We start from the raw sequence: 27,692 nt of genomic DNA, 5'->3' as shown, positions 1-27,692 counted from the left end.
CTCTTTAAAATTTCTTTATTGGCATATAATAGTTGTGCATATTTTGGGGGTTCATGTGATATTTTGATACAGTTATACAACATGTAATGATCACATCAGAGTATTAAGGATAGCCATCATCTCCAACATTGATCTTTTCTTTGTGTTGGAATATTATAACTCTTCTTTTCTAGCTACAAAAATTCTCTTTTTAAAAATAGTGTGCACCAAACTAGATCTGTGCAGCACAACAAAAATGTATTGAGCACTGTATTAGTCAGCTCCGGCTGTCACCACCAATTACCACGGACTGGGTGGCTTAAACAACAGAAATGTATTTTTTCACAGTTCTGAAGGCTGGAAGTCTCAGGTCAAGGTCCGGGCTGGGTTCCGGTGAGGGTTCCCTTCCTGGCTTGCAGACAGCCACCTTCTGGCTGTGTCCTCACTTGGACTCTTCTCTGTGCATGCATGGAGGGAGGGCAGTGAGCTCTCTGGTGTCTCTGCTGATGAAGACACTAATCCTATTGGATCAGGACCCCACCCTCATGACCTCATTCAACCTTACCTACTTACTAAAGGTCCTGTCTCCAAATACACTCACCACGGGGGTTAGGGCTTCAGTATGAGTTTGGGGGAGGGGCATAGGCATTCCGTCGGTAACGAGCATGTATTTGAGTCATGTGCCAGCAACAAGACATGCGAAGTTCTCATTAGCATGGAGTTTACGCTCCTGAGGGATGTGTGTGTAGGTGTGTGCACACAGCATGCATGTGTGGACCACTACCAACCAGATAAATAAGCACATGAGTTCATGGGCAAGCTGTGGCCAGGCCTCTGGTTTGCAGTGCCTGAGCAGAGTGGTGAACAGGGCAACATCTTGAGCTGGAAGGACCAGGCTGACTCATCTCCTGGGTCTGACACTTCAAAGTGGTGTGTCCTTGGACTTTCCCTCTCTTTATGTCAGCTTCCTTATCTGTGAAGTAAAATTAGCAATACCCACCACAGAAGGCTGTTGACATGACTGAGAATACTGACTAGTAAATCCTCAGTACAGGGTTTGGGAGGTGGGTTATGAATAATAGATGGTTGTTATCATCATAAACAAGGAGATTACCTCTAATTGAGGTGGAGGCTTTGAGCTAGAGGCAAACTAATCTTTGAGATCATATGTTGGAAGGTCTTAGCCACAGAGTGGAGTATATCAGGGAGAATAGGCACTATTTGGGTCTGATACGTGATGCTTTTATTGGGTATGTACCATTCATTCATTCACTCATTCATCATATTTTCATCAAATTTATCCACTACCCCCACAAAGCCATTTACCCACTACCCTCCCAAAGCCACCAAAATCAGCTAAGACCTTGTCCACTTTGCAACCTCTACTTTGTCACACTGATCTGGCTCAGATTCTTAGAGGTCAGGCACGGACTGAGAAGTTTTATTAGCGCAGCTGGCTGCCCACCAGATGCAGACAGATGGAACCTACTTGACACCCATAGCATTGTCCTTGGCAATGCCAGGAGGCTCTAAAGAAGATGCCAACTGCCTGATGGGGCGACTGAGCCCACTGTGAATTCAGGGTTAGCACGCAGATGTCTGGGCAGGAGACGACTTGTCATGCCTTCCAACCCAAACTCTTTAAATATCCATTCAACATATTGAACAGACTGTGTTCCCTGTGTCGTGGAAGGCAGGGCCCTTCTGGTGGCTGCCATGGTGTCTCCTGTACTGCGGTTGGCATTTGGGCTCCAGCTCCCACTTGGACACTCAGCCACAAAACAAAGCCCCATTGTTCACCTGCTGTCCCTGGTCCCTTCAGAAAGCCTCTCTGTGGTTACGAGGCTCTCATCTTGAGGACCCAGGCTGGGCGGGGGTCTAACCTCCAACCAGAGGAGTCTGTAGGAGGATCCCTCCCAACCCTTCCAGTCCCTGCCTGAGAAGAGGTCTGTGCTCCCCTGTCCCCATCTCATCACATCTTCAGGGCTGCCTGAGCACCCCTTGGAGACCAGCACCTCAGGGCCCAGCCTCTCAACCTTTCCTTCCTGACCTGGGGCCCCTGAGCATTTGCAGGGCAGCCTGGTGCCTGGGAGGGGTGGTTGGGCTGGATGGACCTGCAAGTTCCTTTCCTCTCGGCTGTTCTGAGGTTCTGAACACCCACCCCCTGCCCTTTCCTGGGCTTCTCCCTGGAATTCAGGGAGGAACCAGGCTTGAGCCTGCCCCTGGGAAAAGCACAGCATTGTGTGCCCTTAGCCCACAGCGGAAGCTTCAATTTTCCTCATCTGTAACATGAGGATGACCACAACAGCGCCTGCCTTCCAGAGCTGTGCTGAGGATTAAATGAGTTAACTCACGTGCAGGGCATAGACTAGTCCTGGCACATGGGGCCAGGATGTAGAGCTAATACAGCTGTTAGCTCTACACCTGGTCTGGGATTGAGCCCATCCAGGAACCAGCAGCGGAGCAAGATGGGTGCGGTAACATTCCAAATTCTATTGGCGACTGCATTTTCACCTTTGGATTGAGATCTTCCAGCCAAAGTGCTGGGGGAGTTTTGGATCAACACAGTATACAATGGCTAGAGTTCAATCCTTTCAGAGCTTGAGAGTCTGGGTCACACAGATGCATCCATCTACAAGTATTTATTGGCATACCTACTACACGTCAGGCACTGATTTCAGCACTGGGAATACAGCAACGAAAAACATTCCTGCTCTTTTAAAACTTACAACCTAGTAGGGAGGCAAATAGCCAATAAATCTATCTCAGAGGGTGACGAAGGTTAAAAACAAAAGTAAAGCAGAATGAGGGTACAGAGAGGGATGGGGGCTACATGGGGCTTTATTTTTTACAGAGAGGCCTAGGAAGTCCTCTCTGTGATGATGTCACTTGAGTAGAGGCTGGAGTGATAGGGGCACTGAGCGATGAGGGCATTGGGGGGAAGGGCATTCTGGGCAGAGGGGACAGTCAGTGCACAGGTCCTGTGGCAGAAGTGTATCTGGCACGGATGAGGCACAGCAAAGAGGCTGGCATGAACCGAGCAGAGTGAGCGAGGGCAGGGGGACAGGATTTAAAGTCAGAAGGGTGTGGGATTCAGATTGCAGAGGGCTTTGAGGGCTGTTATAAGATCCTAGCTTTTATTCTGAGATGGAGGGCTTCTGGGGTGGGGATGAACAGAGGAGAGACAGGATCCAACGTACATTTTAGGTAGGCTGAAAAATGCACCCCTAAGACGTCTACAGCCGATCTCCAAACCGTCAGTATGGTTAAAAGAACTTTGCAGATGTGATGAAGGTCAAAGTCCCTGAGATGGAGAGATTACCCACTGGCATAACCACAGGTGTCCTTATTAGAGGGAAGCAAAGGAGATGCTGGTCCAGAGGAGGAGGGGAGGTGATGGCAGAAGCAAGATGTGGAGAGACGCGAGCCGAGGTGGGCAGTCTCCAGAAGCTTAGACAGGGCAAGGACTGGATTCTCTCTGAAGCCACTAGAAGAAACCAAGCCTGCTGATGTCTTGACCTTATTCAGTGAATCTGATTTTGGGCTTTGAGCCTCCAAAGTTGTAAGAGAATAAATGTATGTTGTTTTCGACCATCAGGTTTGCCTTAATTTGTTACAGCAGCCGTAAGAAACTAATACAGATCCCTCCAGCTCCTGTGCAGAAAATAAGCTAAAATTAGTCTTGGGAAGAAGCAGAAAGACCAGTCGGGAGGCTTTTCAACCATCCCCCAGAAAGGCAAGGGGGAGGGTGTGAAAAGGCAGCATGGAGGGTGTGAAAAGGTGGTGGAAAATAGCTGGATTCTGACTCCATGTTGAAGGTAGAGCTGAGGAGAATTAGATACGGGGGGGCCAAGGAAAATCAAAGATGGTCTTAAGGTTTTTGGCCAGAGTAACTGGCAGAGCAGGTGCTGTTTCCTGAGATGGGGAGGGGCAGGTTTGAAGAGGGTGGGGGCAAAATCAAGAAATCAGCCTTGTGCGTATCAAGTGTGAGCTGCTAATTAAACCACCGAGCAGGACATCCAGGAGATCATCAAATACGTGAGTCCATTTCTGGGGCGAGGTCCAGGATAGCGACATAAATGTGGGGGTCTTCAATCCAAGTTCTTGCTCTCTGCCTGAGACAAGGGTGCGCTTTTCACTGAAGATGGGCTTTGGGCAGTGGTCCTAAAGAGCTGCGTTCATCCGATGACTGCCCTGCTCCAGGCCCTTTGCACATGATGTCATCTGTCCCCACCAAGCCTTTGAGGCACTGTTATCACAATCCGTGTGCTACAGATGCAGACATGGAGGCTCAGCAATGCGATGTGAACTACGTGAATGGCCCACAGTCATCAGGGAGGAAGGGGCAGAGCTGAGATTTGAACCCAGGTCTGCAGGGACACCAGGGAATCTTCAAGGGTTAAGCTGGAGACTGGCCACTTAAATTCCTCCCACTACAGTCTGGGAAGGTGAATGCCATTATTTCCAAACTGTGTTGGCAGCATGATACCCCTTGCAAAGGGAGCCAGGCTTGGAGTGTTTGCCAGGAACCACCAGGAGGAAAAGAGAAGTTGCATGGCCAAAAAACCTTGAACTTGCTGAAGCCCTGATATTTCTGTAACTTTTGCCTTAGGCATCCCAAAAATTGATCACTCAGGAGAAACTGAGGCAGCACATCAGCCTTGTGCTCCCCGAAAGCTGGGCCCAGGTCAGCTCCATCTCTGCCATCCTCCTGGCACTTAACATGCAGTCCCTTACCTGCAGGAGGTGAAGGGCTTAGTTCTATGGAGCCGCTTGTACTATATTTGGGAAGGGGAGTTGGTCCTCCAGCCCTTCTCTTCTTTGTCCCCTGGTACCCTCACTCTTTGGGCCTTGCCAACTATCAGGCTGCTGCACACACTGGCACTCTGATGTCCTCACACCTGAGCAGAGTAAGCCAACAGCATGTGCGAGTAGCTTCAGGCAGAGTGGTGGGTGGGAAGTACAACGAGAACTTCGCTATCCAGATCCCGTGTCTTGGACAGATGCATGAGCCGCGGCTATCCACTGAGGATGCCTGTCATCTCCTCCAAGAGCTGAGCTGCCGCCCAGCCTCTGACGGCTAGAAAGAACCTTTTGTTTCTTCTGTGCCTGGAGGAAGGCCTTGTGTTGTCTGTTTGTTCAACGAATAGACTCTGCCTGATTGTGGGCCATTAATAAATGCATCTGTTTGGATTTCACAAGTATATTTGAATTCCCAAGTCTTCCACGGCATACCAGGAAGCAAACACAGCCAACACTTTCAGAACTAATACCCAGCGGGAGATGTGAAGGATTCAACTGGAAACCACCAGAATGGAAGTATGCAGAGAAAGCACCTGGCACATAGCGAGGACCTGTTGTGTGTTGGGTGAGGTGGGTAGAGCTGGGCTGCGGACTCAGACAGATTGTGGTTCCAAACCTGTATCTGCCATTGACCAGCGGTGTGACTGTGCAAGGGACTGGCCTGCCTAAGCCTCGGTTTCTTTGTGTGCAGCTGAGAATTTCAACCCCTAATTGCATGGATTGTGTGGTATAACATGTGTAGAGTGGCCACACCATTGCCTCATTTATTCCTTACTCTCTAAGGCCGGTATTAGGCATCACCATTTTGCAGATGAGAACACTGAGTCTCGGAGAGGAAATCAATTGCCCCAAGTCCTACAGCCAGGAATGCTCTGTTGGGTTACAAAGTCACTGCTGACTGCTAGTCTCTGCCTTGGACTAGCCGGTTAGCTCTTCAGTCCTCATCAACCTACACAGGGACTGGAGCTGTGGGATGATCTTGCCTAGGCCTTGTTATGGGCCAGGCGGGTGGCTGCTGGTGGGCTGGGTTAGGGACTGCGTGGCCTTCCCCTGGAACCCAGGACTTTCCCAAAGGGCGGCTTTGAGCCTGACGGCAGCTCGGCCAATTGTTTCAACACGGCCTGTCTGCTCTCAGCTTCCTGGTCGCAGTTTGAATGGCTCGGTTCCTCCTGATACTGGGCGCCTGCTGGGGGCTTCTCGCCTGCCTCTGGGACGGCCCATCCTGGTGGATGTGGATTTCCATGTATGGACTCAATACGGCTCTTCCCTGACCCTGGGCTGACTGCACACGATGTCTTTTTTTTTTCTTCCTCTCCTGTAGCTTCCTGGGAGATGGCCTGTTTGATTTTTACAGGAGCTGTCACTGTAATGAAACTTCCTTGAGTTCTGTGTGGAGCCTGACTCAGGCTTTGTCCCAGAAGGAAGGTGAAGTAGTGTCTCATTTCTGCCTCTCACTTGCTGAATGAGCAACCTACACGAGGGGGTTTTGCACTTGCCCTCCCACCGCCTCAGTTTCCTCCTCTGCGACACGAGCACAAGGAAACTCAAAGGAGCCAATGAGATAGGAGGTTTGCTAGGAGGACAGAGATGGCCTGCACACAGGCCGGCACGGCGAAGGGCACATCCGTGGATGAGCGGGAACCCCATGAGGGCAGGGCCTGGGTTGGCCTTGCTCTCGGCTGTGTCCACAGTGCCCAGGACACTTCTGAGCTCCTCATGCGGCTCGGGGAATGTGTGCTGAATGAATAGTTCTTGCCGTCACCTGTCTCTAGGGGCTTCCACTTAGAGCTTCATAGTCTCAGGAGAGCGCCATGAGAGAAGGCGGCTGGAACAGTTCACAGGCAGAGATGCTGCGAGGAGGAAAGGGTGTAATTAAATCGCTGTTTAAGGAGCAGCTCGTCTGCATGCTGGCAGCATCCCTGCCTGGGTCTGGGTGCACATGGCGGGGAGCGGGGCAAAGACCTGGTGCCCCCTGCGTGCCAGGTGCCGCGCGAGGCAATTCGTACACCTTAACTCACTGAACGCTTTCAAGCATTCCTCACAGGTGGGAGGTCATCCGTGTTTTGCTAATTAAGAAATTGAGGTTCAGGACAGGAAGTGACTGGTCCAAGGTCACATGGCAAAGAGGAGGGGGGCCACGAAGCCCGATAAAGTCCCCAAAGAGTGTGTCTTTACGTTTCTTCCCATTGGCCTCTCCTCCCTTTGGGGAAACACCTTCCTCTGCTCCATGACCCGGGCTTGGCCACTCAGAGGGCCACCCCTCTGGAGGCTGGGGAAGAGGGCTCTATCTGCCGGGGTGGCTGAGCTGGCACAGTGGGGTCTGGGGTGCTTCTGCCGGCCATCTTGCCCCTGTGGGGAGGGCCTCCTGAGACTGGAGCCCCACAGAGGCACAGCCACAGGCAGAGAGGCCCTTCCCGACGACGTGGTAGAGGCCCTGAGGCCAGCTCTGCCCTTGGGCTTTTCAGTCTCGGGAGCCAATAAAGGCCCATTTGGACTAAAGCTAGCTGGAGTTGGGCTTCTGCCACTTGCAACCAAAACAGTCCTGGCTTGTGTCATCTGGGGTGGGAGACCGGATAAGCTCTGTGAACTGAAAAACGTGGAGGCCATGGCCTCATGTGCTGGACTGGAGAGGGGCTTCCTCGGTGGGAAAGGATTTGAACCGTGCCTCCAAGATCTAGGGGAATCCAACCAACACAAATGGCGCTGGCTTTGGTTCGCTCTCTCATTGGGGCAGAATCTGTCATGGACAGTTGGGTGAGAGTCTTTTCCTTGACTGACCGTCAAGCCCACCAAGGTAACACCCTATGAGTAGACTCACTCAGAGCTTTGGGAGATAAAATTACGTCTTTCTTCTCTGCATGAGCTGAGGACTCCATCAACCTGCCGGCTTCCTCCTGCCTCTGCCTGCCCGGCACTGCCTTGCTCTTTGAGAAGAGACTGGGCAAGCTGACTTCCCTTGTGACTGGGCCCCCGAGTCCCCAACAGGGAGATCTGATATCCGGGAAGACCCTGCATTCCCGACCTTTCCTTCCCAGGGTCCCCAGCCAAGAGCAGGGAGAGTGAGTAACAGCTCGGAACACCCCGGCCAATACCAGGGCTCACTCCCGCCGGGGAGAGCTTGCTCCCTGGAGCCCAGGAAATGCCAGGGCAGCATTCTTGGCCAGCGACCTTCCCCTCTACCCCTCCAGGCTTCCCTCATTCTTCAGCCCCTTCTTCCCCATCACTCAGAGGCCAGAGCAGCGGTTCTCAGAGTGTGGTCCCTGCACCAGCGGCATCAGTGTCATCCACATACTTGTCAGAAATGCAACATTCCAGCCCCCATGCCAGACCCAGTGTAATAATTTGCTAGGGCTGCCATAACAAAGCCCTGTAGTTTGGGCGGCTTAAACAGCAGAGACTTCTTTTCTCTTCATTCTGGAGGTTACAAGTATGAGACCAAGGTGCTGCCCGGGTTGGTTTCTCTCTCCTTCCTTCCTTTCTTCCTTCCTTCCTTCCTTCCTTCCTTCCTTCCTTCCTTCCTTCCTCTCTCTCTGTTTCCTTCCTTCCTTCCTTCCTTCCTTCCTTCCTTCCTTCCTTCCTTCCTTCCTTCCTTCCTTCCTTCTTTCTTTCGAGACAGAGTCTCGCTCTGCCACCAGGCTGGAGTGTAGTGGCACGATCTTGGCTCACTACAACCTCTGCCTCCCGGGTTCAAGAGATTCCCTTGCCTCAGCCTCCCAAGTAGCTGGGACTACAGGTGTGAGCCACCATGCCCGGCTAATTTTTTTTGTGTGTATTTAGTAGAGACGGGGTTTCACCATGTTGGCCAGGATGGTCTCGATATCCTGACCTTGTGATCCGCCCACCTCGTCCTTCCAAAGTGCTGGGATTACAGGCATGAGCCACCGCCCCCAGCCCAGGTTGGTTTCTTCTGAGGCCTCTCTGCTTGGCCTGCAGATGGCCACCTTCCTGCTGTGTCTCAGGTGGTCATCCCTTTGTGTCTTGTGGCTGTGTCCTGATCTCCTCTTCTTATAAGGACACCAGTCATATTGGATTAGGACCCACCCCAGGGACTTCATTATACCTCATTTACTTCTTTAAAGGCCCTATCTCCAAATACAATCACATTCTGAGGTACTGGAGGTTAGGGCTTCAACATGGGAATTTTTTTGGGGGGATGCAATTCAGCCCATAACACCTACTGAATCAGAAACCCTGGGGTGGGACCTGGCAGTCTGTGTTGTAAGGAACCTCTGGTAATTTTGCTGCCTGCTCAAGTATGAAAACCACTGGACTGGAGTTTAGATCACCGATGAGGTAACGCCCTGTGTTAGTCCCTAATCAGTCAACAAATGGTGTTAGCTCCTGATTGATGGGTGCTGGGTCACACATAAAACTGCCCCCAGCCTCATCCTCCTGGAGGGCACACACAGTTTGGACAGGGGGACAGATGCAACAATTGATTTTAAACATTCCATTAAATGATTACAAGAGAGACCAGGGCTGGAAGATGCTCAGGGTGCCCTGGAGCAGAGGAGGCTTCTTGGAAGAAGCGAGGTGACTGCCTGGATCCGAAGGAAGAATGATGGTTACCAAGGTCGGAAGCAGTGGCTTCAGACAGGTGCCCCAGCCTAGGGATAGCATAGATCAGGAGCCTTGAATGTGACCCTGGGCACCCCAGGGAATGTGCACAGTAATTCCTTGGGGTGCAGGAAGAAATCATTACATTTTTTAAAATCTTGATAAACATTCAATAAAAGGATCAAAATGAGGATCCACCGATGAGGATCAGTGGCTCTCGCTGGGTTCCTTGGGACCCTGGAATTCTGTGGAGATGCCCCAGGGGGAGTGGTGGACTGAGCCTTTTCATTTTCATTTGCCTTATATGTCTATGTTTTATCTTGCCTTTCATTCATTTCAACTATTGAAGTATACTTTAAGTGTATGCAAAAAATATGTTAGCACAGAAGTACAGGTAGATACTTTTGAAGATAAAAAGCATACCAGTATTGGGGGTGTGCTGAAAATAGTTCTATGAATGTGGTGCTTGTCAATAAAATGTGGAGACCACTGCTGTATATACACAAAGGCGAGGAGGCTGGAAAGAACCAGGAAGGCTGGTATGGCTGGAATCCAGAACGGAGTGGGGCAGTACATTGACATGAGGCTGGAGGGGTATCTTAAGGGACAGTGGGGAGCCACTGAAGGTGCTTGAGCAGGAGAGGTGCTCCATATCAGATTTGTGGTTTTATTTTCATTTTTTTATTTTTGAGATGGAATTTTGCTCTTGTTGTCCAGGTTGGAGTGCAATGGCATGATCTTGGCTGACTGCAACCTCCACCTTCCGGGTTCAAGTGATTCTCCTGCCTCAGCTTACTGATTAGCTGGGATTATAGGCATGCACCACCACACCTGGCTAATTTTCTGTATTTTTAGTAGAGACAGGGTTTCACCATGTTGGCTAGGCTGGTCTCGAACTCCTAATTTCAGGTGATCCACCCGCCTCGGCCTCCCAAAATGCTGGAATTACAGGCGTGAGCCACTGTGCCCAGCCAGACTTGTGTTTTAAAAGCAACAGTCTGGCTTCTCTGGGGAGGATGATGTGAAGGAGGCAAGGGCAGCTCCAACTTAGAACCTCTGTGCTCTTAGGGGTAGCAGTCTGGAGGGGCGGGGAAAGGATGTGTTCCGGAGCCCCTCGGCCTTGTTTCCAATTCCCTCTCTACTTCTTTTAGTTGTGTGACCTCATTTACAGTGTCCAACCTCTCTGTGCTTTGTTTCCTCCCCCTAAAAACAGGAGTTACTGCAGGGCTATAGTGAGGATGAAGCCACATCGTACAAATCAAGGACTAAAAACAGAGCCCAGCACAGAGAAGGCGCTCTGTGTGTGTTCGCTGTTTTTACTGTTGTTATTGTTACTTCCGCAATTTGCCTGGGCCCTCCTCCAAGGCAGGAGACTTATCTGTCCATCCCGTGCCCTCAGCAGCCCAGGCTGCTCCTGGTAATGCTACCAACTCTCTGTGTGCCTTGGGGCAAGTCCCATCTCTATTTGGAGCCTCAGTTTCTCCTTACGCAAAATGAGGACCAAAATGAGGATCCACCAGTGAGGATCAGTGGCTCTCGCTGGGTTCCTTGGGGCCCTGGAGTTCTGTGGAGATGCCCCGGGGGAGTGGGGGACTGAGCATTTTCATTTTCATTTGTCTTATCTCTTTGGATCATGTATAAAATTTCATTTGAACGAAGAAATCTGTTGCTTCTAACAACCTTTTAAAAGCTTGAACACAAATGGATGAGCTGTTCCGTAAAGGTCTTCCAGGCCCAGAGTTGATGAATCTTGTTGCAAAATCATAATGGGGTAGCGGCTTAAGTCGCCCGTTATAAATGTCTCCCTGGCACAGAGTTCGAGTTTCTCACGTATAATCCCTGCCCCCATTAGGCCCCGTAATGCCTGTGCACCAGGATGTATAATGCTTCTCCCCCTTCGACTGCCAGCTGGCCCTCAAGATTTATGTGTGGCTCCTGTTTTTCCTCATGCAAACGCTGCCCGTCGGTTCCTTCCATCTTTCCTAATAAGTCATCTTCCTCGCCCTTGGTAATCTCTCTCACTTTTCCCTGGACCACTTCCAGCTGGCCTTCGTTTATGTAGCCGGCAGATGCCAGTCGGCAGCATCCAGGGGCTCCGTGTGAAAGGGGCTGCAGTTTAGTGGGGATATTTGAGCCGAGCTTAGGGCTGCAGGTCTCAAATTTGGTGAACATCAGAATCTCCTGGCAATGCAGTTTTCTAGGCTTCGGGTCTTCTGACCAGAGGCTGCCATGGAGTCCAGGAACCTGAACATTTAACGAACTGCATGTGGGCTTCTGAGGCAGCGTTCCTGAGAGTGTTCTAGGGGCTAGGCCTCAGTGTTCTAGAGACAATGTCTTTAGATTAAGTTGCAAATCACTCCCCCTTTCACTCACATCCCTCCTCCATTCATTCATCCGGCCAGTCCGCAAGCCCTCACTGAGCACCCACCTATAGCCAGCGTTGCACTGAGAATAAAAAGATAAGCCAGACCCCGACTCTCCCCTTGCCAAATGCATGGTACAGTTTGGGAGCTTACAACTTTATGTCTAATAGAATGAGGCATGAAAGCAGCAGGTTAAAGAGGAGATGACCCAGGCTTTGGAATGAGACGGGCTGCTCACCAACTTACCAGCTGTGATGGTTAATACTGAGTGTCAACTTGATTGGATTGAAGAATACAAAGTATTATCCTTAGTGTGTCTGTAAGGGTGTTACCAGAGGAGATTAACATTTGAGTCAGTGGGCTGGGAAAGGCAGAGCCACCCTTAATCTGGGTGGGCACCATCTCATCAGCTGCCAGCATGGCTAGAATATAAGCAGGCAGAAAGATGTGAAAAGAGAGACTGGCTTAGCCTCCCAGCCTACATCTTTCTCCCATGCTGGATGCTTCCTGCCCTCGAACATCGGATGCCAAGTTCTTCAGTTTTGGAACTTGGACTGGCTCTCAGCCTGCAGACGGCCTACTGTGGGACCTTGTGATCATGTGAGTTAATACCTAATAAACTCCCCTTTATATGTGTATCTATTCCATTAGCTCTGTCCCTCTGGAGAACCCTGACTAATAAAGCGACCCTAGGAAAAAAAACCCTGACTAATAAGGCTTCCTCTGCCATGCTATTATTACAATGGTAATAATAACAGAATGCACCGCTGGGGGTTATCAGGAAGATTAAACAGGGTCACGGATGGGAAGCTCTCGGCAGATGCCTGGCACATGGCAGTTTTCAATAAACAGTAGTAATTCCATTTTAGGTGGAATTTGCTTTCTTTCTTATTTTTATTTTTATTTTTTTTCTTGAGATGGAGGCACGCTCTGTCGCCAGGCTAGAGTGCGATGACGCGATCTCGGCTCACTGCAACCTCTGCCTCCCGGATTTTCCTCCCTCAGTCTCCCGAGCAGCTGGGACTACAGGTGTGTGCCATCATGCCTGGCTAGTTTTTGTATTTTTAGTAGACATGGAGTTTCAGGCTGGTCTTGATCTCCTGACCTCGTGATCCGCCTGCCTCGGCCTCCCAAAGTGCTGGATTACAGGCGTGACCACTGCGCCTGGCTGGAATTTGCTTTCGGTATTTAGTTTCCTCTTTAATCATCCAAGTCATCTCACTGTTAGAAAAAAAATTTCTATACTTTTTGCTTTTTGTATTTCTTTTCAGATCAAGGGTTCCTTTTCCTAGTATGCCTTGGGCTGGGGCGTGACTAATCCTTCTCTAAACAAGTCCATGGCCATGTCCTCTCTTGGGAGAGTGGCTGAGAGTTCAGGCCCTGGTGCCAGGTGGGTTTGAATCTGGTTTCAGCTGTGTGGCCATGGGCAAGCCACTTCACCTCTCTGAGCCTAAGGACAGTACCTACAGCACAGTACTGTTGAGGTGTTACACGCAGTGAGATCTACAAAGCTTATCTAGGCACATATTCAGCAGTCGTAAACTATTAGCAACAACTCGTCATTCACTGAATAGGTATTTATTGAGCACCTACAATCTGCCACACGTTGGACTTTACACCAGAGACAGCAGTTCATTCAAAAACACGCCCAACAACAGGTAAACAAATACAGACATAGATATGTCACAGTGCTGAGTACCATGAAGAAAAATAAAGCAGGGGAAGGGATAGAATGCGACGGGGGCATGGGTGGGGGTATTTAACCAGGACGCTGTAGGAAGTCCTATTGCAAATGGGCTGTTTGAGCAGAGCCCTGAATGAAGGTGGGGAGAAGGCAAGCCTCTCTGTGATGTCTCCTGACCAGGGTCTGGTGGCGGGAGAGACTGGGACTGCAGCCCCGCATTGGCAGCAGGTCTTCCATGATGGGGTGCTCCTCCCAGTTCCCAGCCTCCCTCCTCCTGCTTCTGCTCCCTTTTGGCAACCTAAGAGGCTGTCCTTGGCCACGCTGCTCCCTGGGGCCAGGGTTGTCTCCCCAAGAAGGAACCCAATGCCTGTGAAGCTCATGACAGTATTCCCTGGGAACACAAGCCGTGGAGACGCCCCAGGAGTTAACAAAGGCACTGAACTATTTAGCTTAATCTCTGACTTCTCTCTCTTGACCTCTCCTCCAACCAAGTAGATAAATGGCTGTGCTCTGTTCAGTGCTTGGCTTGGGTCACAATAAATCAGCTGGCTGCGTATGCGTGCATACTCACCCTCCCGAGCCGAGACCAGCCTTCCTGTGATAAACCACCAGTATTTATTCCAGCCTGTCCTGCGTGTGTCCTGGAAACAGAAATAATTTGGGGTTGGGGTGTGTTTTCAGGTTCATGCTCTGCTCTTCTTATCCCCCAGAGTTTGACAGAGCTAAGCCAAGCCAGAGTTACGCTGACAGACAAAAATGACACAGGCTAAACCACAAACCCTGCAAAGGCTGCTGAGTTTCATCATCCCCGTCCCAAAGGCAAGCCCCTCTTCCCTTGAGTAAGGATACCTGATGTGCATCAGGGGACTCTCCAGATGCAGACAGGAACCAAGCCCCATCCTGCCCTAGAAGAGCCTGCAGGCCGGTGGGGAGGGCAGACAACTTTCACCCAGGACAGAAGTTGCTAAGGGAATAAAGAGACATCACATTTTCCTGAGTACTCACTATGCACCAGGAGTTGTTCCAAGCTCCCAATGAGCAGTAACGCATTTAAACCTCAGAGCAGCTCAACATGGTAGAGGTGTGTTCCCGTCCATAATTCTGCACTGACACCACACAGCCTGGGAAGGCCGTGGGAGCCAGACTGGGTATGACCCTGTGGCCTGGGGTCAGATGTCTGCAGCTTCCCAAAGAAGAACACACTCGATTGAGCCTTGTTGGGGTGAAGAAGCACCTGACAAGTGGAAAATTCTTCCAGGCAGAAGGATAAGTGCAGGCCACGAAAGGCACGTGTGGTCCTGTGGTGTACTCTCAACCACCCCAGGTCCTATTACCGTGCCCATTTTCAGGGATCAGTGAGGTTGAGCAAGTTGCCCAGGGACACACAGGAGACACTGTTCGGATTTCCACTCCTGGTCACCAACCATTGGGTCTACTGCCTCCAGACAATGCGGGTCACAGCGGCACATCATATGGGGCCTCCCGGTTCTCATCTCAGATGTGGGAGGCATGGCCCAGAACGCGAAGGGCCCTGAGATCTGTGCTCAACGGCTTGCACTGGAGGCTGAGTGGACCAGTTGTAAGCAGGCTCTGGAGGCTATGGCCCCAGTAGCCCTAGTGGCTTAGCAGGAAGACCACAGGCTGCACCAGCCACTCACTTCCAGACCGCACACCAGGAGCCCCTGAAAGGGGGCAGGATGTGCCTCTGGACTCCCAGACACCCACCCCCTAAGATAGTCCTCCAGAGGCCCGTCAATCCCCACAGCCTTTCCTTCTTCCTCAGGGCCTCCGCCCTCGAGAGGGACTTTTTCGTGAGGACACAGCTGCCTTACCCCACCCAGTTCCCCTTCCACAACGGGAAAGCCGGACTCAGACTGCAGGGAGGGATGGAGAAGCCAGAGCTTGAAGGCTGTTGGCATGAACTGGGCTGGGGGTGGGGGGCATTCCTGTAAAGGAGGACTCGAGGCCTCCAGGGGCTGGGGCAGGAGGCAGTCAGGCTGCTCGAGATTCTGGCCACTTGGCGCAGTCATGTTTCAGAGCCTCGGCTTCCTCACCTGTAACTTGGGACAGTTGTTCCTTGAGTCACGCCAGGAGGGGAGAATGAAGCGGAATACAGAAAGGGCCTGCTGCTGTTCCCGGCACAAGGGGGTTGCGTGCTGGGTCCCCTCGAAGACCTATTTACTGTTAGTATGAGCCATGATAGCAGTCATGTAGCAATGCCTCCTGCGGCACGAGACCAGAATGGCGGACACGGTGGAGGAAGGCAGCCCCGGCTGTACTCAGCCGCACCGGGCTGTTTTCCTTCTGCTTGTGGCTGCGGCTGGGGGTGGAGGGGGCGGGTGGGGGCTGAGCTCAGCTCTTAGCTGGAGATGTCTCAGCATCTGATGTGACACTGCTGTTGTTTTTGGCTTCACATCCAAGACTCTTTCGCGGCTAATTACTCACTGTCTTGGGAGACTGGCCCAGGAGCCTGAGAAAGGAGAGAGGAGAGAGCGCGCCGGTTTCTGTTTTGCAACCGGTTAAGGAGGCAGCAGAGCTGGGACCCATGGACCTGGCTGGAAGGAATAAAGTCTTTTGCATGCTCTCAGCTTTACTGAGATATAATCTATGTACAATAAAATTCACAGTTTGGATAAACCTACTAAAAACCTACAAACCCATAAAACCAAAAAATCACCATCCCCATCAAGATTTAGGATCTCCCCAATAACATTTTCTCTTGACCCATCTGTCAGTACCCACTCTGCCTAACCAATTACTAATCTGCCTTCTGTCACTATGTGTTGGTTTCACCTTTTCTAAAATTTCATATAAATGAAATCACCTAGGATGGACTCTTTTGCATCAGACTACTTTCAGGCGACGAAATGTTTCTGAGATTCACCTACATTGTTGAGTGAATCGCAGGTCCATTCCTTTTTTTTTTCTTTTGAGATGGAGTCTTGCTTTGTCGCCCAGTCTGGAGTGCAGTGGCACGATCTCGCCTCACTGCAATCTCCGCCTCCCCGGTTCAAGCAATTCTCCTGCCTCAGCCTCCCGAATAGCTGGGATTATAGGAACCCCCCACCATGTCTGGCTAATTTTTGTATTTTTAGTAGCTGGGACGACAGGGGTGTGCCACCACACGCAGTTAATTTTTGTATTCTTAGTAAAGACAGGGTTTCACCATATTGGCCAGGCTGGTCTCAAACTCCCTACCTCAGGTGATCCACCCCCTGGGCCTCCCGAAGTGCTGAGATTACAGGCGTGAGCCATCGTGCCCGGCTGAGTCCATTCCTTTTTAGTGCCAAGTTGTATTGCATTTATGTGGACATGACACAATTAATTTATCCATTCATTTACTAATAACCATTTTAGGTTGTTTCCAGTCTTTGGGTGAACATATGCTCTCATTTCTCTTGAGTAAATACCAGGAGAGTAAATATCAGTGGAGTTATTGGCGCTTATTATAAATGTAGGTTTAGTTTTATAAGGAACTTCCAGACCTTTTCCCAAAGAGGTTGTACCATTTTACATTCCCATCAGCAATGTCTAAGAGTTATAGTTACTCCATTTCCTTGCCACCACTTGATATTGGAAATCTTTTAAATCTTAGCCATGTGGTTAGTAGGGGGTGGGATCTTACTGTGGTTTCAATTTGCATTTCTCTGGTGATTGATGTTATGTATCTTTTCACAGGCTTGCATCTCTTAGGGGATTTTGAAAATGAAATGTGGGGAGTCTTGAACCAAGGCCTTGACACTCCCATGAGAAGACCTTAGAAATTTGGCAAGGGATTAGAGGATCATGTGCCATTATCCCTACCTCTCCTAACCTAACTTTTAAAACTGGAATGGTTTATCACATGAGTAATACACACAAATGCATTCATCTTGCAAGAATAGAAAAAATGCCTACCGTAAGACTGGAGACTCCCATGACTGCACAGAGAGATCCCTTCATGACCCCCTGTTTCTTCTCAAACGTCCTTCTTTATTTTTATTTTTTTGAGACAGGGTCTTGCTCTACAACCCAAGATGGAGTGCAGTGGTGTGATCACAGCTCACTGCAACTTCCAGCCCCCGGGCTCAAGCGATCCTTCCACCTCAGCCTCCCAAGTAGTTGGGACCACAAATGCATGCCACCATGTCCAACTAACTTTTGTATTTTGTGTGTGTGTGTGTGTGTGTGTGTGGAGACAGGGTTTTGCCATGTTGCCCAGGCTAGTCTTGAACTCCTGAGCTCAAGCAATCTGCCTGCCTCGGCCTCCCAAAGTGCTGGGGTTACAGGCGTGAGCCACCATGCCTGGCCCCTTCTTTATATTTGCAGACACTTCCCCCCCACCACAAATATCCGGTATGTGTTTTTATGGGTATGTTCTTACATGTATGATAAAATGCTGTACAAATGATTCTTCAGCTTGCTTTTCTCAATCATCAAACTCTCTTAGAGGTCTTGTCATGTCAGTACATGTTGATCTGCCTTGTTCTTTGTGTTGGTTAGAACTCCATTGTAAGGATGAATCATAGTTTATGAATCAATTTTCCTACTGCTGTATACTTAGGTTTGCTTGTGGTGTTTTGTTGTTGCAATGGTGCAGCAAACATCCTTGTCCTTGCTTCCTTTGCTGATATGTGTGTGTTTCTCAAGGCAGATTCCAAGGAGTGGAACCATCAAGTTTTTACATCAGTCATCTATTGCCACAACAGTGCTGTGCAACAAACAACTCAAGATTTAGTGGCTTAAAACAACAATCATTTATTCTCATCAGTCAACTGTTGGTTGGGTAGTTCTGCTGATCTGACCTCAGCTTAACTGATCATAGCTGAGTGTTACTTATGTATTCAGGGCTGGCTGGTGCGTCAGCTGGAGGCTGGCTGGTCTTGGAGGGCCTTAGCTGGGAAACTCATCTCTGCTTTATGTGACCTCTCTTCCTCAGTCAGACTGGCTTGGGTTCATTCTCATGGTGGAGATAGGGGCCTGAGAGAGAGTGGAATTACTGAGGGCTTCTTGAAGTCTGGGCTTAGGACTGGCTCACCACCACTCATGTTCCATTCTATCAGCCAGAGCAGGTCAGGAGACCACACAGATTCAACAGATGGGAAAATAAAATCCACTACAGTCTGTCTCCTGGGCTCAAGTGATCCTCCCACACCAGCCTCCCGAGTGGCTGGGACTACAGGTGCTCATCACCACACTTGGCTAATTTTTAAATTTTTTGTAGAGTAGAGGTCTCACTATATTGCTCAGGCTGGAAAACTTGCTTCTTGATAGGAAGAATGGCAAGTCACATTGCAAAGGGTATGAACACAGGGAGGGGAGGAATGGGGCCATTTTTTGCAGTCTACCATGGTTTTGAATATGTACATTTTCCATTTTATTGGATGCTGCCAAATTGCTCTCCTAAACGGTTGGTTCAGTCTATACCCCACGGGCAGTGGGCAGGAAGGACCGTTTCCCTATAATGTGTCATGCATAGAGTCTGTGCACTTTGCCAGCATGTGAGCCAGATCTGTGATTCTCCAATATAGTGCAAGAGTTTACAAGGCTACAAGAGACGTGAACTGCACCCTCCAAGAGCCTTCGTTTTACTCATCTTTATGGAGGCAAAAATCCATTTCAAAAAATTAAAACAAACATGGAGACGATGCATGACCATGCAAAATTCATGTGACGTTTAAAGATAAACCATAAAATTTCAAAGAAACATCTTGCTAGCAAAGCCAGCTACTTCAGACTTGACACTATACACTCAGAACTTCTGCATTTGTTCATTTGTGTGCCCAGTTAATACTCAGAGATTGCCTCCGGCATACCATGCATGGTTCCTCGTATGGGGTCATAGCAGTAGATGTGAGAGTCAAGGCCTCCGTCATATTGGAGCTAAACAGATAGGGGGAGGAAAGAGATTCTAAACATTAACAATTTCAGAAAGTAATAAATGCCATGAAGAAAATAAAACAGGGTGATATGATAGAGAGTCCCCAGGGCTGGCGGCTGTGACCTTAGTCTGGGAGGTCAGGGAAGGTGATTTGAGTAGGTGACATTTGAGCTGAGCCCTATGTGACAAGAAGGAGACAGCAGACTTGAAGAACTGAGTTTAGAAGTGTGTACCAGGCTGGGGAAACACAGTGCAAAGGCCCTGGGGTAGGAACAAGCTTGGTGTTGCCTAACAACAGTGGGGAGGCCAGTGAGGCGGAAGCCCGGGGAGCCCAGAAGAGAAAGGCGGGAGAAGAAGACATAGAGGGTGGCAGAGGCCAGATGGCTATTGAGCACGCACTTGTGCCAAGCACTGTGTTAGCTACCTTCACCCTCTTCTGCCCTTGGGGTAGAGAATAAGTCAGCAGACCCTCTGCAGGTCTGCTGTGAGCTGGTTAAAGTGGATTTACATCACAGGCAGCAAGCACCAGGGGATGGCTGGCAGTGCTCACACTGACAAGATGGTGGTGATCTCCTGCCAGCATTGACAGGGGAGAGGGTGGACTTCAGGCCATGGTTTGCTCCATGGAACTGGAAAGAAAAGGGATGGGTTCAAAAGCAAGCAAGCGGGTTCCAGGAACAGCATCAAAGGCCACTGGGAAGGGGCTGGTTGTGGAGACCCAATGTCAGGTGAACCTGGGAGTGAGGCCAACTCACCCGGACTCCACCAGCCAAGCACACATGCCCACACTTGACCACTTGGGGAACGGAAAGGAGAGCCCTGGCCAGCATAGGCCACTCCCAGCAGTGGCACATCCCAGGCAAGCCCACACTCCCAGCTGCTGTCCAGGAGAGATCTGCCTTCTGAGACTCTGCTACCTCAGTCCAGTGGCTCTGGGACCCAGGGCAAGCTGCCTCTACTCCCAGCTTTGGTTTTCTTAGTATTCTCAGCCTCAGTGAGAAAACTGTCTCCAACCACAAAGGTATCCTACTGCAACTCCCCTAGAGGTCTCTGTTCAAGTTTTGCCTCGGGTCAGTCAGTAAGCCCTTCTTTCTGTTCAGCCATGGTCTCTCTTGTGGGATCAGAAGCCCTGGGCTTGCATGCTGCCTTGGTTTCTCATTAGCTGTGACTGCCTTTCATGGGCCTCAGTATCCCATCTATCAACTAAGGAAACTTCCGACTCCTAGATCCCATCATATAGGAGACCAGCTACCCTCCCAAGGAGATTCGGGAGGAGTGGGGACAGATATGAGCTGATGACAACCTCCTCCCCTGTCCCTCCCATCATGCACAGGGTGGAGTAGGGGGAACAGAGCCAGCAGATGAACATCCTAGAAGCTTATAAGCCAAATAAACAAGCAAAGAAAACGCCACAAGCTTTGCATACCCAGCCCAGAACCACTCCAAAGGGCTCCTTTGAGGTTTGTACTGGGACTGCTGCTGCCAGGTAGGTCTTGCTCCAGCAAGACACTGCCTGGGAGGCCCCTCACCATTCCTGAGAGATAAAATCCTTTCCTAATCGATTGCCTGAGTAAATGCACGCTAAGCAGCCTGGGTGGGTGAACCGACACGAGCAGCGCTCACATAGGCACACGGTCTTAGGCAAACACTCGACTTGTTTGTTCAGGCTCAGACGCTGGCTGGGCACCTGCCATGCGCCGGGGGCTTTCCCCTGCATTGTTTCATTTGATCCGCTCTGTGAAAGCTGGGGAGCAGTTTGGCAGCAGGAGATACTCTTGGTTTGTTTGTAAATTCCAGCCAGTGACCAGGCAGCAACATACGCGTTTCCTCATTCAGGTCTTCCAACAGCTCTTGGAAGGGAGGATTCCCATCTCCACTGTACAGATGAGGACATGATGTGCTGTGCTGAGCACAATACATGCATCCTTTCATTTGCTCCCCCTCAATGGCCCTGTAAAGTGGGTGCTCTAATTACCCCTGTTGTACCAATAAGGGAATGAGGACTCAGAGTGACAATGACTTAGCCGGGGCCACCCAGCTAGCAGAAGCAAAACCAGGATTTGAACCCAGCTCTATGGACATCAGACTTGGTGGCTGACTCCCCAACTGGGGCTGGGTTTGGGGAAGGAGCTGGCAAGAGCAAACTGGGAGAAATAAAGAGTGCAGAGCCCACGGAAGACACAGCATTTCTCTTAAGACGTCTCTCTCTGCAGAGGAATAGAGGCATGTCGCTTGTGGCCCAGGGGCTTTGCAGGAAGTGAAATCCAGGGATGAGGCAGACAGCCAGCCTGAGCCCAGTGGGCCCTGCTACACTGATGGCAGCTGGTGGCTTTTCCCAGGCAGCGCCTGGCTCCGGGAGGGCTTTAGGAGGACTCAGTGCACCAGCTGTGGGCAACTTCCCGGGGAACAAGGACAGCTCTGCCTGGATTGCCACTGTCACGCCCCTGGATAACAGGAGAGCGTGGTGGTTCTATCTTTGGCCCAGAAGAGGAGGGAATTGGATCTGAATCCCAGCTCTGCCACACCTGAGACAGAGACCTGTTTTCCTGTTTTCCCATCTGTAAAACGGGGGCAATCACCAACCCCTCTAAGGTTGGCAGGAAGATTGAATGAGGACTGAATGAGGATGCTGGGGACTGTCACAGGCTCTGTCTGGCCTGGAAGACTTGCTCTCTCTGGGACCGCCTTGTCTCCTGTGGTCTGCCAGGGAACATTCCAGAAATGGGGTGGGAAAACCCAGATTGCTGGCAAAGAAGGCCTGCCCCTCGCAGAGAAGGCCGTCCTCTCCTGCTGAGGGCTTGCGGAGAAGTACGAGTTTATGAGGGCTGCTGTAGCAACGTGTGACACGCTGGGGACCCTAAACGGCACAAGCGCATTGTCTCACTGCTCTGGAGGCCAGAAGCCCGGGATCAGGGTGCTGCCAGGGTCGGTTCCTTCTGAGGCTGTGAGGCAGGACCTGTTCCATGCCTCTCCCCGAGCTTCTGGCGGTTTGCTGGCACTTGGCGTTCCTTGGCTTATGGACCTGTCACCTGATCTTGGCCTTTATCTTCACATCTCCCTGTATCTGTCTCTCTGTGTCTGCGTTTTGTGTTTTTATAAGGACATCAGTCATATTGGAGTATAGCCCACCCTAAAGACCTCATTTTAACTTGATGGCCTCTGTGAAGAACCTATCTCCAAATAAGGTCCCATTTGGGGATGCTGGGGGTTAGGACTCCAACGTGTAAATCTGGGGATGACACAGCTCAGTTCCTGACAGCCGGGGAGGGAAGGAAATGGCCTCTTCCATCTACTGTCCCTGGGAAGCTGCAGCAAGGCCGGGCTCCCGTCTGTAGCACCGTCCCCCGGAGACCCCCTCTCCCCATGAAGGGGAAGGTGAGGCACTCCGACAGGTTGGAGGAGCTGCCCCACGGCACCAGTGCAGGGAGGTGGGGCCAGCAGAGCTGGGCTGGGACACTCCACCTCTCTGTAGACATCGCCACTTGGCTTAGCAGCTTTGGAAGTTTGTTAAAAGGGGTAGGCAGGCCTGGGTTTTCTGAAACACCTTTCCAAGAAAAAGGCCACCAAATTCTCCTCAAGGTCACCTCCCTCCACCTGGAACACCTCTAGGGAAAGGCCTAGACCTCATTCACATGTGAATCGACACCACCTGGCACAGGGCCTGGCTGGTGAGTGTGAGGAGCTCCGGCTTCAAGTGCCTGTCCTAACTCTTCCTTGCTGTGTGACCTTGGGCAAGCTGCTTGGGCTCTCTGAGCTTCAGTTTCACAACTAAAAAAAGGGGAGGCAGGAATTGTACCTACTTTCCAATGTTATTATAAAGATTAGCTGAGAGAGTGTGTGAGAAAGCCTCAGCGCAGGGCTGGGCACACAGTAACCACTCGAAAAATATTGACTCTTCTTACAACCGATTATTGCACTGGATGGATGGATGGATGGATGGATGGATGGATGGATGGATGGACGGACGGATGGATGGATGGATGGATGGATGGATGGATGGATGGATGGACGGAATGGTTCTTAAGTTGATTGGTTTCCTGGACATTCTTTCTGTTGAGAACTCATGAAACCTGCTTCTGGCATCAGATCCAAATACCAGCCCCATCACCTATTAGATGTGGTCTTGAGCAGTTACTACCTCCTGACCCTCAGCTACCCATCTATAAAATGGGGAGAAGAGGCCACCCACAGAGAGCTGATGTGAGAATAAAATAACACGATGATGTCTGGAATGAGCTTAACCCAGTGCCTGGCACGTGGGTACTCTTGGAAAACGCCTGCTCTATCTTGGTGGCCGAACAGGCATTCAGACGAAAGCCGCTTTCATCGACAGGCGGGTGCAGAAGGCCACGCCTCCTCCTGCAATAGTGTTTCCATGGCAGGCCCAGGCGCATTCTATTTTCAGATGGCACTCAGTGACATCTTAACAATGCTGGAGCTAGATAGGACCTGCCGAAACAACCGTTTCCAACCAACATCAGAGCCTTGATGGCCAGGGAGGGAGGTGTCCCTGGTTCTGGTGCAGTCCTGAGCTGGGTTCTAGCAGAACAACAGAGTTCGGGCCCTGTGGTCTCTGCAGATGACCTCCTGGACCTCGACTCTCCCTGTGTGGCTCTGGACTCGCTTTCCACTCAGCTCCCTGACCTGAGCCCATGGAAGCCGACCTCCATGGCCTCTGTAGCAGCTCCATTGCATGGTGACTTCTAGCTGGGTCCAGATGACAAGAGTGTGGCAGGGGCCCGGGCACTGTTGCTGCAGTTGCGTCCCTATAGGGCCACCACAGGCTGGCTTCCGCCCAGGCAACACTGCCTGCAGCCCGGGACGTGACCAGCTTCCCCACTGCCCAGCTCTGGCTTGTACTATGCCATGCTGACTTCCCTACACTCTGCCCACCCCTTTGAAAATAACTGTTCAGATGACCAGATCGAGTATACCTTAGGTTATCTTCCAAATCCTATCTGATGCATTACCTTCATTCACCTCTTCCTTCCTCCCCTCTTCTCCTCCCCTCCTTCCCTGCCACTTCCCCTCCCTTCTGCCTTCTTTCCTCTTTCCTTCTGCCATAAATATTGATGGAGCATCTACCCTGTGCCAGTATCTGTTCCAGGTGGCACAACAGTGAACGGACACGGTCCCTGCTGCCCCTGTGGAGTTGACATTCTAGTGGGGAGACAGGCGAAACCTGCAAATAAAGAAACCATTTCAGAGAGTGATGTGTGCTAAGAAGAAATCAAGGAGAGGGGTGGGCAGAGAGGGATTTGGGGCAGGAGAGGTGCTGGAGCGGGTGGCTGGGGAAGGTCTCTCTGAGGAGATGTAAGCTGGACCAGGAGCAGGCTCCAGCCATGGGAGGCTCTGGAGGGAGGGCACTCTAGGTGGGGGAACAGCAAGTGCAAAGGGGTTGAGGCAGGCTTGAGCTCAGTGAGTCTGAGAACAGAATAAAGGCCAGTGTGCCCTTCACAAAGAGCCACGCTCCTTCCTCCGCTGGGTCTTTGCCTGAGCCATTCCCTGGTGTCCCTTCCTCCAGGCCAGGTGAATGCTGACTAATCCTCCATCCCCAGCTCCAACGTCCACCCCTTCAGAAGAGGGGGGCTCTCTCTCCTCTTGTCAACAGCCTCATGGTCCTCTGCCACTAAGTCCTGGACTATACTGTCTGCACTGTCACGTCACAAGCCGTGGATGCCCGTCTCCCATAACAGGACAGGGCGGGAGCTCCTTCCAGTCCAGCCTAGACCCAGTCACCTTTGTGTCTTGAGTCCAACAAGATGCTCAGGGTGGATGCACAGCAAACATTTATTGGGTGAAATAAATGTACTGATGGAAAATGTCCAGGGAGTTCAAAGGACAGGACGGTCACAAGGAGCAGAAGCAGTAAGGGAAGCCTTCCTGGAGAAGTGGAGGTTGACCTGGGCCTTGAAGGAAGGATATGGAAGGGACCAGTGAGGGAGTTCCCAGCAGGGAGGCAGTTCCCAGCAGCAGGGATGGCATGTGCAAAGGCCCAGAGGATGGATCGGGGCCAGTTAATGGCTCTATCAGACCCCAGGAGAAGCTCGGGAGATAAGTTAGAAGAAGAAGGTAAGCTCCTTCTAAGCCTCAGTTTCCCCATTTGGAAATTGGGATAATAATCTTGCGTGTGTTAAATGAGATTGTACACATGAGGCACTTGGTGTGCTATAGGCCTGGCCCATGGGAGGTTATCAGCAAATAACATGGGGTGAGCTGGTGTCACCCCAGCAAGTGCAGGACCCCAGGTCCTGGGGCACTACATGTGCCCGAGTGAGACTCTTGCTTCTCGGGAACTCAGACTGCCGGGCTTCCTGGATCTGACTGAGCTCAAAACCAGCAGGCTTCTGATCCGCCTGCCCTAATCCAGCCCCCATCCACACTCCCAGAAATTCCCAGCTTCCAAGCCCCAGCCTGTGTGGGAAATGCCGATCTCAACAAGGCTTCCCCACAAACACGTAGCAGGAGAGAGGTTCTCCCAGGTCTGCTAGACTTGATTCCACAGTGGATGTGAACTCCCACAGCTGAGTGTTGGAAGCATCCAGGGACCCCGCGGGTGGCTTACCCCCCGGCACTGTACAGCACTTAGAACCCACCAGACTTGCAGGGGCCACAAAAGTGTTCTGATTTACTGTAAAATCACAAGAGAAAATGAATATAATGTACTCTGGATATATTCATCTCTATACCAATGTATTCATAATTTTCAACAATTTTTTCTGGAGTAAGGGGCCATGGAAATAAATGCCCACAGAAGTCATAACAGAGCCCTGCCCATTGGAAGGTTTGGGAAACCAAGGGGGGACATGGAAACTGAGGCTCAGACCTGGATAGCCCAAGGTCACACAGTGTCTTAGTGTTGGAGTTGGGATTTGAACCCAGGGCAACCTGGCTCCTAAAATCTTTGATGGTTGTTTTTCTTCAGAGGTCCTATCAAACCTACATGCTCCAGTCTTATTTGAGGCCTCGGATTTCTGACTCCAGTGATCAGGAGGCAGTAGACAGCTTCCTCGCCACTCACACATGCACCCAGAAGGTTGCCCCCTCACACCACAGGTATCCTAATGGGGAGAGCTGGGAAGAATCCTTCTGGAGCATCTGCTCTACCCGGCTCACTGCACAGCTGGGACTCCAAGGCTCCACGTGGGGAGGTGCTCTCGTGGTGCTGGGGTGGGGTGGGATCGAGACTACCTGTCACCCAGCGCTCCCTTCCACCCACCACCGCGTTTACATTGAGTCTGAGTTAGACAAGAATCTGATGTTGTCCAGATGGAAAAGTCCCCCTGATTTTGGCTGAAAAGCTCCTTGCTGAGGGAACTATTCGAGGCAGGTGTACTACAGCCCAGACCCTGCTGGAAACACTCACCCGGGGTTGGGGTTGGAGATCTGCTTTCTCTCCTGCCCCCGCCCCGCCCCGCCCCGTCCCGTCCCACCTGTCTCGTCAGAACAGCAGGAGCCGGCCAAGAGGCCAAGCCCTGTCCGTCCTGTTCCCCTGAGGGAAGGTGGTGGGTTAACTGTGTTCATTTAAGGGCAGGTTGTCATCCTGGGCAGTGACTGGGGAGGCTTCTCAGCGGCACCCTGGCCTGAAGACATCCCCCTCTTGAGTGCCTAAAATCCCACCATCTGGGCTGATTCAAAGCAGAAAGGTTGTTTACTGGGCATTTCCTTTAAAGGCAAAGAAGTGAATGACTTTGTTAAGATCATCTTTCCCTGTGGCCACGGGTCTGGGCAGCATGGGGACTCTGAGATTCTGGCTAGAAGTCTGGAGAGGGGGAGGGGATGTCATCACTGCTTTAGCCCTATATGGCCTTTTAGAGTCAACAACTTTGACCTGTCGTGTCCAGGGAGGCAGGAGAGCTTTATAGTTAGGAGTACAGGCCGACCTAGTCACAGTCCTCACTGTGTAGCTCTGAGCCCCTCCCACCTGTCAAATGGAGATGAAAATTTTCTAGGAATATTTTGAAAACATTAAGCCAATACATTTTCTTCTCTCTTCCCTGTTAAAGAGAGGAAAGAAGGAGGGAAAGATGGAAGGAAGAAGGGAGGGATGGAAGGAAGGAGGGAAAGGAGGGGGAAAGGAAGGAGGAAGGGAGGGAGGGAAGGCGGGAAAGGAGGGAAGGAAGGACGAAGAGAGGGAGGGAAGAATGGAAGGAAGAAGGGAGGGATGAAAGGAAAGAGGGAAAGGGGCGGGGAAGGAAGGAGGAAGGGAGGGAGGGAAGGATGAAAGGAAGGAGGGAGGGATGGAAAAAAGGAAGGAGGGAGGGTGGAAGGAAGGGAGAGAAGGAAGAAAAGATCCAGGAAGGAGGGAGAGAAAGAAGGAGAGAAAGAGGGAAGGAAGGAGGGAAAGAGGGAAGGAAGGAGGGAAGGAGGGAAGGAAGGAGGGAAGGAGGGAAGGAAGGAGGGAAGGAAGGAGGGAGGGAGGGAAGGAGGGAAGAGGAAAGGAAGG

This window comes from Mandrillus leucophaeus, unplaced genomic scaffold (assembly GCF_000951045.1).
Source record: "Mandrillus leucophaeus isolate KB7577 unplaced genomic scaffold, Mleu.le_1.0 Scaffold314, whole genome shotgun sequence".
In the NCBI taxonomy this organism is placed as follows: Eukaryota; Metazoa; Chordata; class Mammalia; order Primates; family Cercopithecidae; genus Mandrillus; species Mandrillus leucophaeus.
This window is presented reverse-complemented; position numbering follows the sequence as displayed.